General features: G+C 44.3%; 2 long non-coding RNA genes across 2 annotated transcripts in view; one reads left to right on the top strand and one right to left on the bottom strand.

Moving 5' to 3' along the window:
* Nucleotides 1–8,286, bottom strand: part of LOC109026154 (uncharacterized) — a 101,177-nt gene extending 92,891 nt beyond the window's left edge. Inside the window, exons 1-4 of the long non-coding RNA XR_002005097.3 lie at nucleotides 8,169–8,286; nucleotides 6,429–6,529; nucleotides 3,794–3,879; nucleotides 1,434–1,579 (exon numbers count right to left, since the gene is read on the bottom strand). This is a non-coding gene — a long non-coding RNA (uncharacterized lncRNA). The remainder of the gene's footprint in view (nucleotides 1–1,433; nucleotides 1,580–3,793; nucleotides 3,880–6,428; nucleotides 6,530–8,168) is intronic.
* Nucleotides 8,287–12,566: 4,280 nt separating this feature from the next.
* Nucleotides 12,567–23,575, top strand: LOC101151048 (uncharacterized). The gene is made up of 3 exons (XR_174283.4): nucleotides 12,567–12,972; nucleotides 18,764–19,040; nucleotides 23,331–23,575. It is a non-coding gene; the product is annotated as an uncharacterized lncRNA (long non-coding RNA).
* The last annotated feature ends 1,477 nt before the right edge of the window (nucleotides 23,576–25,052 follow it).

Raw genomic sequence — 25,052 nt, forward strand, 5'->3', positions numbered from 1 at the left:
GGGCAACAAGAGTGAAACTCTGTCTCAAAAAAAAAAAACCTATAATTACTGTAAATAAAACACTGCTATCACTGGTATATGGAGGCCGGGTGCAGTGACTCTCACCTGTAATCCCAGCACTTTGGGAGGCCGAGGCATGTGAATCATGAGGTCAGGAGATCGAGACCATCCTGGCTAACATGGTGAAACCCCGTCTCTACTAAAAATACAAAAAATTAGCCGGGCGTGGTAGCGGTGGTGCCTGTAGCCCCAGCTACTTGGGAGGCTGAGGCAGGAGAATGGTGTGAACCCGGGAGGCGGAGGTTGCAATGAGCCGAGATCACGCCACTGCGTTCCAGCCTGGGCAACAGAGCGAGACTCCATCTCAAAAAAAAAAAAAGAAGAAGAAAGTCATAAAAATAAACATTTTATTTTGACTACCAAGAAAATAATTAGAAAGAATGAGTAAGACCAACTATTTGATAGCACAACAGGGTAACTATAGTCAGTAATAACTTAATGGTATATGTTAAAATAATTTAAAGAGTGTAATTGGATTGTTTGTAACTCAATGGATAAACGCTTGAGGGGATGGATACCCCATTCTCCATGAAGTGCTTATTTCACATTGCATTTCTGTATCATAATATCTCACATATCCCATAAATATATACACCTACTATGTACCAAAACAATTTTTTCTTTCTTTTTTTTATTTTTTTGGAGGCATAGTCTTGCTCTGTCTTCAGGCTGGAGTGCAGTGGCGCAATCTCGGCTCACTGCCACCTCCGCCTCTCAGGTTCAAGCGATTCTCCTGCCTCAGCCTCCCAAGTAGCTGAGACTACAGGCACATGCCACCATGCCCAGCTAATTTTTCTATTATTAGTAGAGACAGGTTTTCACCATGTTGGCCAGGATGGTCTCGATCTCTTGACCTCATGATCCACTCGCCTCGGCCTCCCAAAGTGCTGGGATAACAGGCGTGAGACTCCTGGCCACAAAATTAAATATTAAAAAAACACATTTTGGCTGGGCACAGTAGCTCACACCTGTAATCCCAGCACTTTGGGAGGCCAAGGCGGGCGGATCACCTGAAGTCAGGAGTTCGAGACCAGCCTGACCAACATGGAGAAACCCCGTCTCTACTAAAAGTACAAAAAATTATCTGGGCGTGGTGACTCATGCCTGTAATCCCAGCTACTTAGGAGGCTGAGGTAGGAGAATAGCATGAACCCAGGAGGCAGAGGTTGCGTGAGCCAAGATAGCGCCATTGCACTCCAGCCTGGGCAATAAGAGTGAAACTCCATCTCAAAAAAAAAAAACAAAAAACACTTTTTATTTTAAATGTATTCATAGATGTATTCATAGAAATTCCAGCAAAATAATAGTCTCCTACAATATCACTCGGCACGTTGGAAAACACAGTACTGCAGAAGTTCCCTCTGGACACTTACTTTATTGTGATGCAACACCACGTTCCTTGTTTGAAATTTAGCCCCCTTCTGACAGGTGTCTGCATCTCAGGCAGCGTTTCCACAGCGCCCTTTAGTGAAGATGCCTTAATAGTGATGCATAGTCTCAATTAGCTATTGCCTTAGGCCTGAAAAAAAGAGCAGAGACCAGAAGCATCTTACAATGCAAAATATTATTAAAATAGATTCTAAACAAGTAAACCAGAGGTATTATAAAGTAGCTTTTTAAACAGCCAAGAAACTCAGTGTAGAAGAACATCTGTTATTCTGGGTGCTACCAGTTAAATATCCCTATTACTGCGGCATCTGCAGTGATGAAAAAGTCACATCTTTCAGGTTCATTTATTTGAACATAGCAATGAATACCACAAAAAACAACTCAATTCCTGACATACAGAGTCCAAACTACCTCTTTATGCAGCTGTAATTTTAGCTTTGAATAAACTGGCCTGTTTTAAACTGGCTAATTGAATGGGATAGTATCTAGAGTAAAATTCAGCCACATCCACAGGAGAGGCTTATGCTTAAACTGAGACTGAGAATTCCAAACATGACTGAGTTCCAAAACAGTTTCCTTTTGAGAGACAAAGACATGACAGGAGACAGACTTCAATGGATGACCTGTGCACAGCACTCATTCTGTGCCAGCATTGGTTGTTACCAAATCATCTGTCCACATACAACTTGATGGATATAATAGAAACAAGTTGAAAAATGATTCAAAAGTTATTTAAGTGATAAGTAGGTGTACAGAAAACAGATCCATGATATCCCAATGTCATTACATTTATGGAGCAAAATAAAAATTCTACATGACAGAAGAAATAGAATTTCTTATCGGCAACATATAGTTTTTTAAGAGAGAGAAGAAATAAAAGAGTTGGTTAAAACTCCTTTAATGTCCAACTACTAAACTCATCTGTGTGCTTGCTTGCTTGCTTCTTTTTTTTTTTTTTTTTTTTTTTGAGACAGAGTCTCACTCTGTCATTCAGGCTGGAGTGCACTGGCACTATCATGACTCACTGCAGCCATCATGGCTCACAGCAGCCTTAACCTCCCAGGCTCAAGCTATCCTCCCACCTCAGCCTCCCAAGTAGCTGAGACCACAGGAACGCACCACCATGCCTGGCTAATTTTTAAAAATTTTTATAGAAATGGGGTCTCGGCCAGGCGCAGTGGCTCACGCCTATAATCCCAGCACTTTGGGAGGCTGAGGCAGGTGCATCACGAGGTCAGGAGTTCCAGACCAGCCTAACCAACATGGTGAAACCCCGTCTCTACTAAAAATACAAAAAAATTTAAAAAATTAGCAGGGGGTGGTGGTGCGTGCCTGTAATCCCGGCTACTTAGGAGGCTGAGGCAGGAGAATGGCTTGAACCCGGGAGGTGGAGGTTGCAGTGAGATGAGATTGCACCATTGCACTCCAGCCTGGGTGACAGAGCAAGACTCCATCTCAAAAAATAAAGAACTGGGGTCTCCCTTTGTTACCCAGGCTGATGTCAAACTCCTGGCACCGAGGATCCACCTGCTTCTGCTTCCAAAAGCATTGGGATTACAGACATGAGCCACCATGCCCGGCCTGTGTGCTTTTCAGAATATCATAGTCAACACTGAATTGTGTATGATACTGAGAAAGAGGTGAAGTATCATAACTGAAAATGCAAATGATGCAGAAATAACATCTACTGCAAACTTGTATCAATGGCAGGAGAAACTTCAGTGCCATTTGTAGATGATGACACTATGGCCCTGAGCTCCCACATGGAGCCAGTGAATTTCAGTGGTCTCACTTCCACCCCGTTGCTACTTTCCCTCTTTAGGTTCGAAAATGTGTTTATTATACATGTATCTGTTATTCTAAAAAATTTCCTTCAAATAGAGTAAGAAATCAAACTCAAAACAGCTGCAGGAGATGGAGGCATATCTGGTGTTTCTCTCCATCTCCCTTCTCCCAGAGGAGGACCTCATGACCTGTAGCTCTCTCCAGCTTCTCCCAGGAGAGAGGAGGATATTAAAGGAGTGGTTGCAAGAGGGCTTCCCAGCACCAACATTAAACAAGGGAAATGCAGTCCCATGCCAAGGCTGTAATCATACACAGCAGGAGCAACCTGGTGAAGACAGAGCAGGCAGGGTCTGGCAAAGTAGCTAGGCCATCAGGCAGAGTGCAGATCCACCCCCAGGATACAGAAGAGACCCTGTCACAAGACCCCACATTCACATTAAGACAGCTAAGATGCAGACTTCTGCTGCCTTTGAACCAAACCAAACCAAACCAAACCCACTCCCAGCTGAGCACACCCACTATTAGAAGCATCCCCACACTCACTGTGAGCCCCACTGACCTCCAGGGATTTGGGCTGTGGGTGTCTGTGGAACCCGAGTGGAACCTCTGCTCCAGCAGCTGGGGCTTTGTTTCACTTAATCAAATCTTTAAATGTTATAGAGATGAGACAATTATTATATTTGCTTTCTCACCCTTCTCTACCCTCAGTTCCACTCACCCCACCCTGAAAACTAGTTTTTATTCAAGATAAAACTTACATTCTTTGTTTTCTATCCATACCATTTCTTCAGAATCCATTTTGGTCAAAAATAATTTAAACTCCACTGGTTGCACCAGATACATTTCAATATAACTTCCCAATTTTAAAACTTTACTATCAACAAATTCAATGTTCTTTAGAAAAGGAGATTCTTAAAATTTTACTTAGACTGGGCACAGTGGCTCATACCTATAATCCAAGGGTATTTAGGAGGCTAAAACAAGTAAATTCTTCGAGCCCAGGAGTTTGAGACCAACCTGGGCAAAATAGTGAGACTCCATGTCTAAAATAAAAAATTTTTTTTTAGTTAGACAAGCAAGGTGGCACATTCCTGTGGTCCCAGCTACTCAGGAGGCTGAGATTAGAAGGATCGTTTGGGAAGCTGAGGCTGTAGTAAGCCATGATCACAGTATTGCACTTCAACCTAGGTGACAGAGCAAAACTCTATCTTGAAAAAAAAGTGTACTAATTAATAAAATACCATATCAATATACAAAATAATGACAATTTAGAAGGGTTAGTGATTGCTTGGGTGGTAACTGAAACTGACCTTGGAAATCTCACTCAAGTCACACACGTGCTTTTCTTTTGCTTTCAGTTCCTCCTTACTCCACCCTGGTTTTCTACCTCATTGAGGCTTCCAGTCCCTAAACTCTATTTTTCTAAAGACTTATTTTTCAACTCTCTCTCAGTTTCAGTCTTTCATGTTATCAAACTGCAACACACGCTTATCACCCACTGACCATGGTTTCATTGGAGCTTTCCAACCTCCTCATGATTTTTGCTAGCTTGAATCATTCTCCAACCTGGAACTGGAGAACATTTACAGAACTAAGCTAATAGTTTAGTTGTCTCCCCTCACTGAATACCACCTTCCCCCCAGAAAGCCCTCTTATCACTATATTATGGACAGAGAACCTCAGAGGAGCTACTCCATTTGCCCAAGTCCTCCTCTAGGAAGGGGTAGAACTGGAATTTGAACCCCACTACATGCACTGGCCCTTGCCTCCCACCTCCTCGGCTCCTGTCCAGGTTCGACAGCAAGTCTGGATGAAATACAGGAACAAAGCACTTAACTGCACTGGGCATTGCCATCGCCACCTGATTGCCTTAACCTGGCTCCTCTCTCTTTCCATTCCTAGTCCTAGAAACTTTTAAAGGATCCTCTGAGTGTCTGACAATCACCAGGGCCCATAGAGCTCAGAAAATGCCCTCCCATGACTCCACTTCTGCAAATCCTCCAAAGCTGCTTCTTTGGAATAAGCTACAAGGTTAACAAACAATTGTTTTTTCAGAAATAGGATTATAAAATGTGAGAACACAATGCACTATTTTGAAACATTGAAAATACCGTATCTGGCCCGGCACGGTGGCTCACTCTTGTAATCCCAGCACTTTGGGAGGCTGAGGCAGGTGGATCACTTGAGGTCAGGAGTTCGAGAACAGCCTGGCCAATATGGTGAAACCCTGTCTCTACTAAAAATACAAAAATTAGCCAGGCGTGGTGGCGTGCACTTGTAGTCCCAACTACTCGGGAGGCTGAGACAGGAGAATTGCTTGAACCCAGTAGGCAGAGGTTGCAGTGAGTGAAGATCATGCCATTGCACTCCAGACTGGGCATTGCAGCAAAACGCTGTAAAAAAAAAAAAAAAAAAAAAAAAGGAGAGAGAGAGAAAAGAGAGAGAAAGAAAGAGAAAGAAAGAAAGAAAGGAAGAAAGAGAGAAAGAGAAAGAGAAAGAAAGAAAGAAAATACCATATCTAAGGGATATACATCTCTGCTGCTAATTCAAGTTGGTTTTTAGAATATGTGTTTCTGGGCCAGGCGTGGTGGCTTACGTCTGTAATCCCAGCATTTTGGGAGGCTAAAGCTGGCAGATCACTTGAGGTCAGGAGTTCGAGACCAGCCTGGCCAACACAGTGAAACCCCATCTCTACTAAACATACAAAAATAAGCCACGCATGGTGGTACACACCTGTAATCCCAGCTACTTGGGATGCTGAGGCAGGAGAATCACTTGAACCCAGGAGGCGGAGGTTGCAGTAAGCCAAGATTGTGCCACTGCACTCCAGCCTAGGCCACAGAGCAACACACTGTCTCAAAAAAAAAAAAAAGAAAAGAAAAAGAATATGTATTTCTAGGGTAATTACAGTTTCTGGTTCACTCATCACTCTGTATTTATTTCCATTCTACAATAAATTCTGGCAAACAAGAGTCTTCTCCATTGTCATTAATTTCTCAGGGTATATCTTAGAAATATCCTACAAGTAGAAACAGACTTTGGTTTTGAAATTTGTCAGGAATAACTGTCAGAACTGTAAGAGTCCAAGCAGTGCATGTGGCACCTTACAATTATCTTCATATTCTTCTAGAAAACCACAGCAATTAAATAACTTTCACAGAGTCCAAAGAGACATGCCAAAGAGGTCAAGGCACCTGTCATCTGACTTCAGGCTCCTGGATCTCCAAACCTCTTCCTGCGCAAACTCCACAGCCAAAAGGACACAGGTACCCCATGTGGCTCCAGCAGCCTTCTTCTAAAAGATTTCAGAAAATTAAATAAGCACTAGCATCATACCTGTAGGCTAACTACATGCCCTTCATGCAAATATAATCTAACTTTATTTTTTTGAGGCAGCATCTCCATCTGTTACCTTGGCTGGAGTGATGTGGCTAACTGCAGCCTCAGCTTCCTGGGCTCAAGCTATCCTCTCTCTTCAGCTTACTAAATTGTTGGGACTACAGGTGCATACCACCACATCCAGCTAATTTTTAATTTTTTATAGAGACAGGGTCTTGCTCATTGCCCAGGCTGGTCTTGAACTCCTGGGCTCAAGCAATCCTCCCACCTTGGCCTCCCAAATTTCTCGGATTACAGGCATAAACCACCCACTCAAACCTCAATCTAACTTTTTTGCTCTACAGGCTTCCATTCTACTCAGTCACTTTCTACTTAGCACTTTAGATGTTTTTATCCTCATTTTTACATCTATCCCTTGATATTTTCTATGTATGTTTCAAAGGCCACAAAGAGGTTAATGTAACCATTCGTCCAGGCTCCCTTGATAAAGCTGAACTTTAAATTTAGGTTTTCTGAAGGCCAAGTCCAAGGAAATCTTCTACATAGGAAAAAAATAATCAACCCAAGAAGAAAGGTGTAAAACATCAGCCGGGAAGGACGTCCAGCCTTTCCCATGCCATTGTCCCTGTTGTTCTTGGGGGAACCTCCCTCCACATTAGCAGAATATGATCAGCTATTCTAGCTTCCCAGGAAGTGTGCATGAGGCCTTTCTAATTAATTTAATGTACTTGTTAAAAACATAAACTCATTAAATGGTACTACTTATTCTGAATTTGTGTTAATTACTCAAACTATAGCTCATTAATAAAGACAGTTTATTATAGACCTAATCCTTATTTTTCAACTGCTGTCAATCCCACATTTCAAATCAGAAAGTGGGATTTGTAGTCACCATTGCATCTGTCTACTTTGCTACTTTCAGTTCACCATCCACGTCTACCCTCATTTTAACTGGACTTATAATAGGTAAAGATGAGAAAGGAGATTCAATGCTGAATTACACAAAAGTTTAGAAAAATGGTTTAAACATTGCAGCTTTGTTCCGTATTCTAGGAATCTCGTTCCATTATGAATATCCAAACCACCTCCCCTCAGGCCATAATGCCTTGCACCTAACAGGTGCTTAAATATGTATATTTGTGCAACAAAACCCAAAATGAACCCAATTTTTGTTTTTTTCTTTTCTTTTTCTTTTTCTTTCTTTTTTTTTTTTTTTTTTTTTTTTTGAGACAGAGTCTCACTCTGTCACCCAGGATGGAATACAGTGGCAAGATCTCAGCTCACTGCAGCCTCCTCCTCCCTGGTTCAAACAATTCTTATGCCTCAGCCTCCCAAGTAGCTGGGACTACAGGCGCACACCACCACTCCTGGCTAATTTTTGTATTTTTAGTAGAGAAAACGCTTCACCATTTTGGCCAGGCTGGTCTTGAATTCCTGACCTCAGGTGATCTGCCCGCCTCGGCCTCCCAAAGTGCTGGGATTACAGGCGTGAGCCACTGCGCCTGACTCCAATTTTCTAAATCTAAAAAATTGCTCTGAAATTAGTTAACCTGGGAGGCCTATCTTATTTGAGGAGCTATCAACCACGGACAAACCTCAAGTCACTCTATACTTGACCCTGAGATCTCACATGGCTCCCTAGTGTATTCTAGAACAGTTGCTTCTCAAACTCTGATGTGAACAAGAGTTGCCTTGGAATCCTGCCTACTGCAGATTACAGTGCTGCAGGTCTGGAGTGGGGCTGAGACTTCGCGTCTTAACAAGCTGTTCTCAGTTGATGCTGATCCTCATGGTACCTTGGTTCCCAGATGCCATTTTAAGCAGCAAGGCTGCAGAAAATAGATGGCCTAGGTTAAATATGGGGGAGTCCTCTCCACGGCCAGGCCTGGTACCAGCGCCCACACCAATTCTGGATAGCTCTTTCCTATCTGTTATCTTCTTTTCACACTTGGAAAAAACCTTGCGCCGTGGATCTGAGGATGCAGCACACAATCCTCTGTAGGGAAGCTCCAAATTAGACCCCTAGTGGAGGAAAATTTAGATCAACAGGGACAGGACCCACCTCAGTGTGGAGTTAGGTTTAACCACAAAGTCTTAGACATTTATTATTCATTTTCACTGGCTTTACTTTGAGGAAGGACTCGTTATTGGTTGCTCTGTACATGTTAAAAGTCAAGGATGGGGCCAGGTATGGTGGCTCACGCCTGTAATCCCAGCACTTTGGGAGGCCAAGGCAGGTGGATCACAAAGTCAGGAGTTCGAGACCAGCCTGGCCAACATGGTGAAACCCTGTCACTACTAAAAATACAAAAATTAGCCAGGCATGGTGGCAGGTGCCTGTAATCCTAGCTACTTGGGAGGCTGAGGGAGGAGAATCGCTTGAACACGGGAGGCAGAGGTTGCAGTGAGCCGAGATCGCGCCATTGCACTCCAGCCTGGGCAACAGAGCAAGACTCTGCCTCAAGAAAAAACCTCAAGGATGGGTAACGATCAATGACTTTGCACAGAATCAAGGGCCCATAATGGCACACCGTTTCTTTGTTTAAAATATCAGGACCCAGAGGAGAAAGAGAGCTCATGTGCCATTTGGCATGGGCTACACAGTGATCCATAGTACCTTCTAATGTGGACGCAGAACTTTTAACATATAAGACTTTGACATGATGTTGGAATCATGGTCTGTTAAAATATGAAGTTAAATTGGTGTTCCAGGCATTGTATGGGTTGCATACATATTGGCATGCACACACATACACACAATGCACACTCTATTAAACTTCTGGCAAACAATGACTTTTGACCCAAGCAGAGAGAATTTAGAAACTGAAAGGAGGCAAGAGAGGGTGAGTCACAGTTAACATCAATCAAAGGTCCAGTGTCAAGCCAGGCTTAACAACAAAGTCTACATATTTGGCTCCAGGACAAAACATGATACTTGATCTCAACTTCTTTTCTGTTGACCTCAAATAAAGTATTCAGTTTCCGAACATTGGAATACTCCCTCTGAGCCTACCAGTCTATGTTGGACAGATAAGAACACCTGTTTAGTTCTAATTTTTTTTCTTTCTTTCTTTTTTTTTTTTTTTTTTTGAGACCAAGTTTCACTCTTGTTGCCCAGGCTGGAGTGCAATGGCGATCTTGGCTCACTGCAACCTCCACCTTCCAGGTTCAAACAATTCTCCTGACTCAGCCTCCCGAGTAGCTGGGACTACAGGCACACGCCGCCACCATGCCCGCCTAATTTTTGTATTTTTAGTAGAGATGGAGTTTCGCCATGTTGACCAGTCTGGTCTCAAACTCCTGACCTCAGATGATCCACCCACCTCGGCCTCCCAAAGTGCTGGGATTACAGGCGTGAGTCACCACGCCCAGCCTAGTTCTAATTTTTACATAGAAGACTTCTTAAAATAATTACGGGTTTTTATTTCATTCAAAAGCACTAAGAGGCCAGGAGCAGTGGCTCACGCCTGTAATTCCAGAACTTTTGGAGGCTGAGGCGGGCGGGTCACTTGAGGGCAGGAGTTTGAGACCAGCCCAGCCAACATGGCAAAACCCCGTCTCTACTAAAAATACAAAAATTAGCCAGGTGTGGTGGTGCACACCTGTAATCCCAGTTACTTAGGAGGCTAAGGCAGGAGGATCTCTTGAACCCAGGAGGCGGAGGTTGCAGTGAGCCGAGATCATGCCACTGCACTCCAGCCTGGGTGAGAGAGAGAGAGAGAAAGAGAAAGGAAGGAAGGAAGGAAGGAAGGAGGGAAGGAAGGAAGGAGGGAAGGAAGGAAGGAAGGAAGGAAGGAAGGAAGGAAGGAAGGAAGGAACTAAGAGAACTCAATAGCACTCTGTCCAGAGCATCATTATCCAAGGAAACAATCAAAGTGACTACATAAGATATGTGAACGTGACTTAATGCACCTTTGTTTTTCTCCTACTAGAGTTAGTTTTATGTAAAAACTTAAATGATCAAAGATATTAGGTATCCTGCATTCACAATTACTTACAAAAACTGTGCCTGGGAAAGGAGCCCAGTGATCACTTGTTCACTGTGTGTGTCTGGGAAAAAGTACATAGATAATATATAAGTACTATATAAATAAATGTTTTCTTTTTTTCTTTTTTTTTTTTTTGAGATGGAATATCGCTCTGTCACCCAGGCTGGAGTGCAGTGGTGCGATCTTGGCTCACTGCAAGCTCTGCCTCCCTGGTTCGTGCCATTATCCTGCCTCAGTCTCCTGAGTAGCTGGGACTACAGGTGCCCGCCACCACGCCCAGCTAATTTTTTGTATTTTTAGTAGAGACGGGGTTTCACCGTGTTAGCCAGGATGGTCTCCATCTCCTGACCTCGTGATCCGCCCGCCTTGGCCTCCCAAAGTGTTGGGATTACAAGTGTGAGCCACCGCACCCAGCCAATAAATGCTTTCTTAAAGCAATTTACAGAATTCTATTTTATAGTAAAAATGAATTTTCAGCAGTACAGTGTTCACAGTGAGATTGGATTTTATTAAATTATATATGATAGAAAAAATGTTACTTATATGTATAAAGTAAAATAAACGTGATTGGCATTTTTAAACAAAATTTTTAAAATAAAGGTATACAATATGCCCAGATTACATAATTCAAAAAGTGCATGCCACTCAACAATGCTGGCACTTAAAAGACTATTTTGGAAAATGTAAGGTTATACCTGTGTGACAACGATCTGTGGGCATGGCTTTATCCTCCGACTCTTCAGCTGTGAAAGATGTTGTCACTTGTGTATTGGCACAAATCCATCCTGGGTTAGTCGCTGACTACTCCAACACCCACTTCAGGCTTTATAGCCAAGGGCAACTTTAAATAAACATTTAAACATCCCAAGTGGTCAATTCAATAACACCCCTCACAGGTCCAATGTATGACAATGCTGTTGAATGTGCCTCTTCATTTCAGCGCACTGCCTTCAGGCAGGTAAGTGTTTTATTAGATCTTTTTCCAGAACTGCAACCACTCCTGCTCTCTCATCACCCTTTAACACAATCCTCACGTCCTCCTCTTGCCACAAGCACATGGGAGAATGGGAGGAATTACAGAAAACATGAAGGCAAGCTCACTGCCTCACAAAAGATTCCTTGGTGGAAGACTTTCCCAGTTCCCTTCCGCAGAAACAATGAAGGTCTGAGGACATGGGGTTATCATCAATCTCTTCATTACAGTCACTCATCTCAGAGACCAGCATTGCAACTGGAGGGCAGCTGCTCCCATTTGAGAGTCACCTGGGGCGACAAGGACCCCAGAACTCTGCTAGAGTCTCACAGTGCTCACAATGGCACTTAGCCTTGGCTGCCATCAGCCCTCCAAGCTCCTTATGCAGTTCAGAAACATGTGTTTGGAAGTAAGAAAGGCACTAGGGCCGGGCGTGGTGGCTCACACTTGTAATCCCAACATTTTGGGAGGCTGAGGCAGGTGGATCACAAGGTCAGGAGTTCAAGACCAGCCTGGCCAATGTGGTGAAACCCTGTCTGTACTAAAAATGCAAAAATTAGCTGGGTGTGGTGCCGGGCACTTGTAGTCCCGGCTACTCAAGAGGCTGAGGCAGGAGAATCACCTGAACCCAGGAGGCAGAGGTTGCAGTAAACCAAGATCGTGCCACTGCCCTCCAGTCTGGGCAACAGGGCAAGACTTCGAAAGAAGGAAGGAAGGAAGGAAGGAAGGAAGGAAGGAAGGAAGGAAGGAAACAAACAAAGAAGAAAGAAAGAGAAGAAAGCGAGAGAGAAAGAGAAGAAAGAGAGAAAGGAAGGAAGGAAGGAAAGAGAGAGAAAGAAAAAAAGAAGAAGGAAAGAAAGAAAGGAAGGAAGGAAGGAAGAAAGAAAGAAAGAAAGAAAGAAGAAAGAGAAAGAAAGAAAGAAAGAAAGAAAGAAAGAAAGAAAGAAAGAAAGAAAGAAAGAAAGAAAGGAAGGAAAGAAGGAGGGAAGGCAGGCAGGCAGGCAGGCACTGACACCTGGTTTCAGGTGACTTTAAAAGGGAACTATTCTGAGAGTCTCCGTCTCACAGGAGCTTCTTTCAGTGTGGCCGGGGCCCTCTAGGATCTCATTGCCCTTTCCTCCGTCTCCTCCCAGCCTCCCTGCCCTTGCTGTCCTCCAGCCGTTCCTTGCCATTTCTTTTCAAAGGCACGCTCCTGCCTCAGGGCCTTTGCACTTACTGTCTTCCCCCACAAATAGCCCTGTTGCTCACTCCCCTCATATCCTCTGGTCTCTGCTCAGATGCTGCCCTATCAGAGAGAATCTCCTGACACAACCACTCTCCCCTTTCCTTTTCTTTCAGGGAATGGGCCACTCCTGGCATCCTGCACATTTTAGCATTTGTTTCCTGTCTCTCCCCACTAGAATGCAAGCTGCAGAGGAATTGTATCCCTAGCACCTGGTAAGTGCTCAATGGCCACTTTTTCAAGGACCACATTTCCATAATATTAAAATGTATTATGAGAGGGAAGAGCAGTGAATTTTCCTGTTATCTGCACTGGCCACGTGTTGCCTGAGCATGTGCCTCTATGTGTGTAATTGAGTCTCTCTGTGCCTCACTCTCCTTATCTGTTAAATGGGAGTTACAATATTATCACCTCCACAAAGTTATGGAAATTAAATCACAGGTGGGGATTGTGCCTGGCAGGCAGCAAGCACCCAGTGAGTGTTAGCTATCTGATATTAACTATTATTTTGCTATGGATATGGGTGTGGACCATGTAAAAATGCAAGGCTTCAAAAGTAGACAACAACCTACTTCAAAAGTAGGTATAAACACTTGGGGTTCATACCTAATGTGCCACGAGATGGGCTTTGGACCTTCCAGATCTGAGCCACCTTTGGGAGGGTCGCGTGAACGGAAGCTAGGCATTCCTGCTCAGCATGATTGGCAAGGTCCTTATGCCAGCACTAGTGCCCAGAAAGTGCAGGCAGTTCCAGCTGTTGCCACAACTGCTGCCTAGACAATTGGCCTATCAGGGCAGTGTTGGGGGACCAGGGGTTGCAAGAGAACCAGCTTTTAAAAACAGCATTGAAGAAACAGCATTGAAGAAACAGCATTGAAGATAAAATGGCAAATAAAGACTGAAAGTTTTCAGAATCCTTGTCTCAGAAGGTTCTAGGCTGATCTGAAGGTTCTGAAACACAGACACGAGTCTTGTCTTGCTTGAACTTATCCTGTTTTTCACTTTCCTTGCCAACTAGAAGTTATTTTATTTACCACATAAATACTTTTCCAATGCTGTCTAATACCATGCTTGTAATTAATATATCTGGAAACAACAATTAATAAATGATGTGTGTATTACTTTAAAATAAAAATAAAGGTTTCTAGGTAATTTCCGTAATTAAGGAGATTAATATCTTACTTAACAGACTTACGTCCAAAACTGCTCTCAGAACTGTTGTCCTGTCTTAAATGAAAACAAAGGTCAGGAAATGCACACACTGAATAAAGAGTAGAAATGATTTATTTTAAAAATCATACATTTTGTAAAACAGATCCAAACTCAATTAATTTCTTTTCTAAATTCTCCCTGAGTCCACAACCAGTCTGTTTCACATCAAAGGAGCCTGTTCGTCTTTGAAAATGGATAAAAGAGAATTTAATTGTTTGAATTTGAGCTCAAATCACAAGTCTGGCTTTAATACTAATTTCATTTGGTGTCACCCAAGTCCTACCCAGCCTTGACTCGGCCCTGCTCCTCCAGTCTTACCCCTCTACCCGCACATCTAGAAGGCTCACATGCACAACTTCAATGATACAACCTTGCAGAAAGCTGGAGTGGGAATGCCATTTCTCCATGGGCCTTCTCGTTCTTCTCTGTCTTCCCACCTCCAACTGCTAACGCCCCAGGCCCCACTGCCCACTCCCAGCCTCCTTTCCACGTTGAGAGCCCAGGGAGGGCATCTAACCTACTCCCCAATCTGCAAATCTAATCTCCACCCCCAGAAGCACCCGACGTCTCTCCTACTCGACCTCACAGGTGCGCCCCATGCACAGTCCTGCCCAGCACAAGCGCATGGCCTCACTCCCACGTCTCCTTATTTCCCTGACACAGCCTCACCCTCCACTCAGGCTCAGGATTAAATGAGGAAATATAGGGAAAGATATGAACACTATTCTCAAATCTTCCCCTCCCTCCATATAACTATAGACAACCAGAACCAAGGATCGGCAATTGTTACGTGGAGGAAGGAAAAAGATTTGAACTAATGAAAAGAACAATAATAATAGCAGCTAATAGCAGCATATTTTTTTTCTTTTTTGAGACAAGATCTCACTATGTTGCCCAGGCTGAACTCAAAGAACTCCTGGGCTCAAGAGATCCTCCTGACTTAGCCTCAGAAGTAGCTGGAACTACAGGTGGGCACCACCGCACATGGCTAATAGTAGATTTTTGTGAGTGCCCACTATGTGCTAGGCACTGTCTATATATTCTCATATACACATATGACTAATATGCATATATTTGTGTGTGTCTACATAAGCACAAACACTTCGCATATATCTCAATAACGGGGGTGGGGCTCAGCTAACCAGTTGAAGGCTTTAAGAGCAAAAATTGAGGTTTTAGAGGGAAGGAATTCTGCCGCGACTTTAGTATCAATTCTTGCACATTTCCTGCCTGTCCTGCACCTTTCAGACTTGCCAGTCCCCACAATCACACAGGCCAATTCCTTGAAATGAATCTTTTCTATATCTTACATACAAATGCATATGTTTCTCTAGAGAACCCTGATACATACAGAGGAAATCTGAAAATGGATTATCTGCAGCAGCAGGAGGAAGAAGAAGAGAGGCACAAGTGGCCCTGTGATGGTTAATATTATGTGTCGGCTTGACTGGCCTGCAGCACCTGAACCCTGCCAGGCACCAGGAGGCTTCAGGGAGAACACAAGCTTGCTCAGATATGAGGTCAAGTCCTCTAAGCCCCTCTGCCCTGCCAAGGTGACAAGGTTTGGCTCCCAAACTGGCACTGGCCAAAAACAAATGGACCAGCAGGGCCAAGTGACATAGCAGAAGACCAGGTGGGGGACTCAGTCACCACTTTCAAACATCCCCAAAGTTACAGTAAGCATCAAGAGACCACTTACTAGAGTCTCACTGTTAAGAGTAAAAAGAGATTGTATATGCAAACAATTAGAAAAATCAGAAATAACTAATGTTTAAACAAAACCTAAAACCATAATACTTCAAGACCTTTGGGCTCATAGTCTGCCTGACACATAGGAAGTGGACAGGATGGCTCAGAGCACTGTCAAGGACCTCACTTGACCTCCTGCAAGTCAGTTCTTCTCAGGACAAAGTGGACTTTTCCACAAGTTTGCCTTTAGCAATATTATAATAAACTGCACTTCAACCGTCTTGCACAAACTATCACAGCTCCACACCATTGCAGTCTTAAAAATGAGACTGGCCGGTGGCTCACACCTGTCATCTCAGCACTTTGCGAGGCCGAGGTGGGTGGATCACCTGAGGTTGGGAGTTTGAGACCAGCCTGACCAAAATGGAGAAACCCCATCTCTACTAAAAATACAAAATTATCCGGGCATGGTGGTGCATGCCTGTAATCCCAGCTACTCAGGAGGCTGAGGCAGGAGAATCGCTTGAGCCCCGGAAGCGGAGGTTGCAGTGAGCCAAGATCAAGCCATTGCACTCCAGCCTGGGCAACAAGAGTAAAACTCTGTCACAAAAAAAAAAGAAAGAAAGAAAGACAGGCATCCCACATCAATGCTTCCAAGGTGTGTACCCTTTTGATCTGGCAATTCTGCCTAGAAGGTCATCTGAGAAAGTGGCCAGGAGAGCACAAATACACACATTTACAGATGCTCATCACAGTGTCACTTTGAGGACTTAAACAGAAACTCTGTGAGTTATAAGATCATTGAAGAGCTGTGACTTTAACCTCTCCACCTTACTTCCTCCCTAGATTCCTCTAGGAACAGAAAAATACAGATTCCTCAAGAACTATTAGAATACATACATAAAACTTAATGACACGGAAGATGCCCACTTCATATGCGGTGTGCGTCATGGCCCCATTGTAGAGCCTTCTTTCATTTTAAACAGCATTACTGGCCGGGCACGGTGGCTCATGCCTGTAATCCCAGAACTTTGGGAGGCCAAGGCAGGTAAATCACCTGAGGTCAGGAGTTCAAGACCAGCCTGACCAACATGGTGAAACCCTGTCTCTACTAAAAATATAAAAAGTTGGCGGGGCACGGTGGCTCACGCCTGTAATCCCAGCACATTGGGAGGCCGAGGCAGTGGATCACGAGGTCAGGAGATTGAGACCATCCTGGCTAACATGGTGAAACCCCGTATTTACTAAAATACAAAAAATTAGCGGGTGTGGTCTTGGGCGCCTGCAGTCCCAGCTACTCGGGAGGCTGAGGCAGGAGAATGGCATGAACCCGGGAAGCAGAGCCTGCAGTGAGCCAAGATCCCGCCACTGCACTCCAGCCTGGGGGACAGAGCAAGACTCTGTCTCAAAAAAAACAAAACAACAACAAAAAAGTTAGCCGGGCGTTGTGGTGCATGCCTGTAATCCCAGCTACTCAAGAGGCTGAGGCAGGAGAATTGCTTGAACCTGGGAGGCGGAGGTTGCAGCAAGCGGAGATCGCAACATTGGACTCCAGCCTGGTCAAGAAGAGCGAAACTCCATCTCAAATAATGATAATAATAATAAAATAATAAATAAACAGCATTACTGTGGCTGGCCACACAGGAGCCTCCTAGAAGAGTCTACAGCATTGTGAGGTGTTCATTATCTTTGGGCAGAAGGAATACATGTGATCTTTATTTTCTTCTTTCTTCTTACATTACTCTACATTTTCTGAACCTTTGCAAATCATATAAATAACTTAGAAATCACAATAAACAAAGCTATTGTTGTGGATCTGCAGGTGTCTCCTAAATGTTATAAGCCCTAAGATTACCCATAAGGGTAATTGAGAGTACTGAGAGGCTTCAATATCATCAAATTCATAAATACATCAAACAATATATTTATGAATGGATGTATTTCCAAAATAGGCCCCCTCACCTTTTCTAGAACTAAGATTTTGATCTATAAAGACTTACTTCTCCATTGCCTTCAATTAGACCAACATGCAGAAAATAATAATAATAATAAGTACAATATCTAGAAGAACTGCAAGGCAAATGTTAGCAAAATCATCCTTGTCAAATGTTTCTATAAAATATCAGAAGCAGATACATGACTGACATGCAAACTCCACCAACAACCAGAAGAACGCCTAAGTCTTTGGAGCAATGCTGAAACTGTGCTTACTTCCAGTTACCAAAATGCCACACTCTCCTAGAAAATGGTTATGACTTGGAGAATCCATTAAAAATCAAGAAAGTTTTCATAACAGAGGAAAATTTTCAAAAATAGAATTTTAAATGAAAAGTAGCATATGTTTATAATACAGAATATGAACACATAGTCAAGCATCCTAAGAAGGAATCTCACAGGAATTGTCAGCCTTATCTGGCTTCTCCAGAAATGCAAGTCAAGACCTTCCATTCTGTCCCTATTCTAAGGGAAATGTCAGTTCCCAGGGGCAGAGCTCTTCCACGGATCCACAACCTAAGAGGAAGCCTCAGAGGCACAGGCTCTGGGAGTACCAGGTGGCAGCTTCAACCCAGAAGCGCACTCGAGTGCAGTGCACTTGAACTCTCCAGGTCAACTGTGGAAGGCCCCTTAGCTCAGGCAGTGGGATGGGTGATAGGAATGGGTTTATTGACTTCATAGAGTATAAAATAAACAATTCAAATACACCCAAATGCACTCTTTCATAAAAGAAACTAAAGTAACAAATTCTGACCCCATGATGAGACCCCAGATAAACGTTAGGGGTCACCAGGGGTGAAGGGAACTGGCAACAAGTCAGGTGGCCAAGACTCAAAGCCTGACAAGACCACTGGGCACTTTTTTGGACTTCCTGAAAACTCCACATTCCTATAAAATATGAGAAAAACAAGAGCTTCCCATGAGCTCTTGACTATCCCAGGATCACACCCAGTTTGGGCTAGAAAGACCCCCATGAGGGATCCACCACAGTGAAACCAGTTGAACTGCCCTTTCCTGAGCCTCTCTGTGCTCCAGGCACTGCCCCATCCCTCCCACGAGACCTGATGGGAAGCGGGTTAAGGTGGTTTCATGTTGACCATGTGTCCACAGGCTTCGCAGACCAAGAGCAAGTCGGCACACCAGGCCAGGCACTCGCATGGGCGCCCAGAAGTTTCAAGATCTGACCTTGGAGAGACCAGGTCTGGGAGGCTGCCGGGAAGTCTCCATCACACTGGCCTCAGCTGAGTCACAGGAACGCAGGCTCTGCCATGCCCAGAAGCCTGAGATGCAACTTCAAGGACAACGGGAGCCAGAACACTTGGCCTCACACGGAAGGTGACTCCTAACCACCACCACACTTGACGTAGCACCAGCACACGGAGATTAGGTGAGAGTGGGCTCTGGTGCAAAGATAACAGTGCTGGGGACCTGTAAGCCAGTCACTGACCAAAGGTGGATGTGGCCTGCTGGATAAGGGCAGGGGGAAAGGCTGGAGGGAAAGGCCACAAGGTTAAGAGCAGGTAGTAAGACCAGGTGACTGAGGCCTGGTGTGTGAGGCTAGATGGACAGAGCACCCAGTTAAGGCAGGGTGGTTAAAGCAAAGTGGGCAAGGCCAGGAGAATAAGACTGGGTGAGTATGACTAGGGGGCTGATAAGGCCAAGTAGAAACTCTAGGTAAGTAAGGCAAAGTGGTATGGCCAAAAGCTAGTGCCAGGTGAGTAAGGCCTAATTGCTAAGGCCAGGAGATCAAAACCAGGTGGATAATACCAGGTGGGTAAGCACAGTGGGTAAGACCATGAGGTTAAGACCAGGTGAGTAACACCAGAAGGTTAATAGAAACAGGCTGGTAAGGCAAGGAGGTTAAGGCCAGGTAAGTAAGAACTGGTAGGTAAGACTAGGGGGTAAGACCGGGGCACAAGGTCAGGAAGCTATGGCCAGATTGGTAAAACCAGAAGGTTAAGGCCACTAGTTGGGTAAGGAACAGTGGGTACAACCAGAAGTGGAAAGCTAAGTCTGAAGGCCAGATGTAAAGGTCAGGTGTGTAAAGTATGATGAAGACCAGGTAAGTAAACTAGGAGGATAATGCAAATTGGTAAAGCCATGAGAATAAAGCCAGTAGGGAAAGCCCGATCTGTGTAGTGTGAGTCAGAGCACACACTTTAGAGCCAGAAGGTTGGGCTCAGATTTCAGTTTCACCCTTTCCTAGATGAAGACTGGAGCAAGTGGAGTAGCTTCTCAGAGGTTCTTTGTCCATCACATAGTGATAAGGCCAGGTGCAGTGGCCCATACCTGTAATCTCAGTGCTTTGGGAGGCCAAGGTGAGCAGATCATTTGAGCCCAGAAGTTTGAGACCAGCCTGCGCAACATGGCAAAACCCCATCTCTAACAACAACAACAACAAACTCATAGTGATAAGAGGGTTTGTTAGGGAAATACGTTATTCAATGAGGAGAGGCAGTTAAACCACTAGCTTAGTTCTGTAAATGCTGAGTCATTTCCAGATTGGAGAATGATTTAAGCAAAGATGGTGAGGAGGTTAGAAAGCTCTTAGGAAACGGTTGTCAACGGTAAACTCATGTTCCAGTTTGAAACATGAAACACTGTGAAACTATGAGAGGGCAGAAAAATAAGACTTCGGAAAAATGGAGGTGAGGGTCTAGAAGCCTCAATGAAGTAGTAGAACAGGGTCTGGAAGGCGGGGCTGGTAGCAAAAGAAAAGAAGGTGTGTGATTCCAGATGCGGATTCCCAAGGTCAAAGTTTCAGTTGCCACTCAAGCAATCTAACCCTTCTAACTGTCATCATTTTGTATCTTGATATTGTATATTATCAATTAATACAACTTTTTAATTTAAAAAGTTTTCTTAAAGGAAACTGACATTAAGGATTCACTTTTAAAATTATAAAGTTTGCCAGGTACAGTGGCTCACACCTGTAATCCTAGCACTTTGGGAGACAGAGGCAGCAGGATGGCTTCAGACCAAGATTCAAGAACAGCCTGGGCCCCCTAGCAAGACCTCCATCTCTACAAAAAATAAACATTAGCCTGGTGTGGTGGTGTGTACCTGTAGCCAGCTACTTGGAAGGCTGAGGCAGGATCTCTTGGGCCCAGGAGTTTAAGGCTGCAGTGAGCTATGATTGCACCACTGCACTCCAGCCTGGGCAACAGAGTGAGACCCTGTCTCGAAAAATAATACATAAAATAGTTATATTGAAGTGTATCCAGAGAAACCAGTGGGAATTTAAATTACTTTTGGTTGAAATGGATTCTGAGGAAATTATATGGACAGAAAACTGAGATAATGTAAGTTGTATCTTGAATAAAAACTCTGATTTTGGCTGGGCATGGTCACTTACACCTGTAATCTCAGAGCTTTGGGAGGCTGAGGCGGGAGGATCACTTGAGCCCAGGGGTTCAAGACCAGCCTGGGCAACATAGGGAGACCCCCGTGTCTAAAAAAATTTTTAAATAAATAAATAAACTGGTTTTGGGGTGGGGTGGGTGGAGCTGGGGACAGAGGAGTAAAAAACATAATTGTCCCATCACTATAACATTGAAAGATTTGACTACGCAAAACAAAAGCCCCAGCTTCTGGAGCAGAGGTGCTGGCTCTGGTTCCACAGGCACCCACAGCACAAATCCCTGGAGGTCAGTGGGGTGCACAGCTAGTGTGGGAACATTTCAAATAGTTGGTGTGCTCAGCCAGGAGTGGAATTGGTTTGCTTTGGTCTGTTTTAGCAGTGCAGAAGCTTGATTGATTTGATTTCTGCATCCTTTACATTTTGGATTATATTTCACGTCTTTCCCAGTAAGTAACACACACAACCCAGTGTTGGTTATCATATCATTCTGAAAAGCATCACAAGGGGCTAAGTAGCTGGACATCAAAGGAGTTTTAACCCACTCTTCTCTTTCTTCTGTCCTCCAGAATTTGTTTGTTTGCTTGTTTGTTTTTTGGAGATGGAGTCTCACTATGTCATCCAGTGCAGTGGTGCTATTTTGACTCACTGTAACCTCCGTCTCCCGGGTTCAAGCAATTCTCCTGCCTCAACCTCCTGAGTAGCTGGGACTACAGGCATGCACCACCACTCCCGGCTAATTTTTTGTATTTTAGTAGAGATGGAGTTTCACCGTGTTGCCCAGGCTGGTCTTGAACTCCTGAGCTCAGGCAATCTGCCCGCCTCGGCCTCCCAAAGTGCTAGGATTACACCTGTAATCAGCGACCGCGCCCAGCCCTTTTCTTTTTTTCTTTTGAGACAGTCTCACTCTGTCACCCAGGCTGGAGTACAGTGGCGCAATCTTAGTTCACAGCAACCTCCGCCTCCCGGGTTCAAGCGATTCTTATGCCTCAGCTTCTCAAGTAGCTGGGATTACTGGCCCGCGTCCCCAAGCCCGGCTAATTTTTGTATTTGTAGTAGAGATGCGGTTTCACCGTGTTGGCCAGGCTGGGCTTGAACTCCTGGCCTCAAGTGATCCACCTGCCTCAGCCTCCTAAAGTTCTGCGATTACAGGCATGAGCCACCGTGCCCGGCCTCTGTCCTCCAGAATTTTTATTTTGCTGCGTAAATGTAATGATATTAGGGATCTGTTAGGTATTCCATACATCTACTTATCTGAATAACTTTTGAATCATTTCTTAACTTGTTTCTATGGTATCCATCAGGTTATATGTGGACAGATGATCTGGTAAGTACTGGTAATGATGCAGAAGGAGTGCTCTGCACCAGTCATCCATTGATGTCTGTTTTCCAAGACACAGAATTACGATCATTATGGATCATTATTTCCCATCATGTCTTTATCTTTCAAAAGGAAATGGTTTTTGATTTTCAGTTGTTTTGGAATTCAGCCTTTCCTATGGATGTGACTGATTTTTGCTCTCTATATTTTACCCTTCAATTAGCAACTTTAAAACAAGCCTGTTGGGCTGCATGTGGTGGCTCACGCCTGTAATCCCAGCACTTTGGGAGGCTGAGGCAGGCAGATCACCTGAGGTCGGGAGTTCGAGACCAGTCTGACCAATATGGAGAAACCCTGTCTCTAATAAAAATACAAAATTAGCCGGGCATGGTGGCACGTGCCTGTAATCCCAGCTATTTGGGAGGCTAAGGCAGGAAAATCGCTTGAACCCGGCGGGTGGAGGTTGCAGTGAGCCAAGATGGTGCCACTGCACTCCAGCCTGGGCAACAAGAGCAAAACTCCGTCTCAAAAACGAAACAAACAAACAAACAAAAATCAAAAAACCACAACAAGCCTGTTTAGTCAAGCTAAAATTTCTGATCCATAAAGAGTCCTAGTTGGGACATTGTGTTATTTTTATTTATTTACTTATTTTTGAGATGGAGTCTCGCTCTGTCACCAGGCTGGAGTGCAGTGGCGTGATTTTAGCTCGCTGCAACCTCCCCCTTTGGGGTTCAAGTGATTCTCCTGCTTCATTCTCCTGAGTAGCTGGGACTACAGACACCCGCCACCATACCCAGCTAATTGTTGTATTTTTAGTAGAGACGGGGTTTCACCATGTTGGCCAGGATGGTCTCGATCTCTTGACCTCGTGATCCACCCGCCTCAGCCTCCCAAAGTGCTGGGATTACAGGCGTAAGACACTGCGCCCGGCCTTAGAATCTTCTTTAATAATTATCAGCACTGTAAGATGTTTCTGGTCTCCACTCTTTTTTCAGGCCTACACCAATGGCTAATTGAGACCATGCATCACTATTAAGGCATCTTCAGCAAAAGGAACTATGGAAGTTCTGCATGAAACATAGACACCTGTTAGAAAAGGAATCAAATTTCAAACCGGGAATGTGGTGTTGAATCACAGCAAAGTGTCCAGAAGGAACTCCCAAAGTACTGTTTTCCAAAGTATAGAATGATATAGAAGATTGTTTTAGGTGGAATTCCTGGAAATAAATTTTTAAATGTTTCTTTTTGACTTCCTTTTCATATGGCAAATGATACCAATGTTCCATTTATATTAGTTATGAATTTAAAGAAATATTGAGGAAATCACATTTCACCTGGCATATGAGTACGGGAAAAATCATGACAATGGAAGGCAAATGACTTAAGTTTGGGAAACATTTGGCTGAGAGGATGTGTTGGAAAGCAAGTTAAAATCCCAAACTCAGCCATGTGCAGTGGCTCATGCTTGTAATCCCAGCACTTTGGAAAGCTGAGGCAGGAGGATCGCTTGAGCCCAGGGGTTCAAGACCAGCCTGGGCAACACAGGGAGACCTCTGTCTATACAAAAATAAATAAGTATTGATTAGCCGGGCATAGTGGCACACACTTGTGGTCCCAGCCACTCAGGAACTTCAGCCCAGGAGTTCAAGGCTGCAGTGAGCCATGACCATGCCACTGCACTCCAGCCTGGGCAACAGAGTGAGAGCCTGTCTCTTAAGAGAAAAAAAGATAGATTCAAAATCTGATAACAGTAGGTTTGGGGATGGCCCTGAGGTCTTGGGCTTTTCTTTTCTCTCTTTTTTTTTTTTTTTTTTTGAGATGGAGTCTTGCTCTGTCACCAGGCTGGAATGCGACGGTGCAATCTCAGGTCACTGCAACCTCTGCCTCCCAGCTTCAAGCGATTCTCCTGCCTCAGGCTCCCGAGTAGCTGGGATTACAGGCACCTGCCACCAAGCCCATTTTTTTTTTTTTTTTTTTGTATTTTTTAGTAGAGACGGGGTTTTGCCATGTTGGCCAGGCTGGTCTTGAACTCCTGACTTCAGGTGATCCACCCGCCTCGGTCTTCCAAAGTGCTGGGATTACAGGCCTGAGCCACCGCGCCCAGCCAGGTCTTGGGCTTTTCATAGGCTCCCTGGGCATCTTTCAAGGTGTGGAAATTTGAAAGCCAGGAGCAATCCGCCATACATCAGGAAGCCACTAGATGACAGGAGCCATCCCTTGGAGCCCATTCTTCAGTCCAGAAAGTGGCCAGAGAGGAAACCCGTCAAGTGGGGAAGAATCCAAGCACACATGTTAAATGCACTTTAATAAATAGCTGGTGCAGATGAAAGGGCAGGAAGAGTTTCTCTCACCTCTTGCCCCCCTCTAGTGTCCCCTCAAGTATTTGAAATGCTTCAAGGATCCTTAAATAAAACTGCAACCAGAGAGCTGTGCTACCCTGTAGCACAACCAGCTAAGGAAAAAACTAGCTCAATGATAGGGCTAGTATTTATATGGGGTCAATGGCTTTTATTGGCAGACATATATGGCCTTTTGTGCAATATAGGAGATAGGAAAAACCCAAACCAAAGCTTTTTTTTAAATTTTTTTTTTGCTTTCAATCAACACAGAATACTTCTGTGACCAAATGTGGGCAATGTTTTCCCCAGACACCAAACAATCCGTTTTCCAGCAGGTTCTCCAGTGGACACTAGCTGGGTGTCCTCTAATTCAACTCA

The sequence above is a fragment of the Gorilla gorilla genome, chromosome 2, assembly GCF_029281585.2.
Source record: "Gorilla gorilla gorilla isolate KB3781 chromosome 2, NHGRI_mGorGor1-v2.1_pri, whole genome shotgun sequence".
NCBI lineage: Eukaryota > Metazoa > Chordata > Mammalia > Primates > Hominidae > Gorilla > Gorilla gorilla.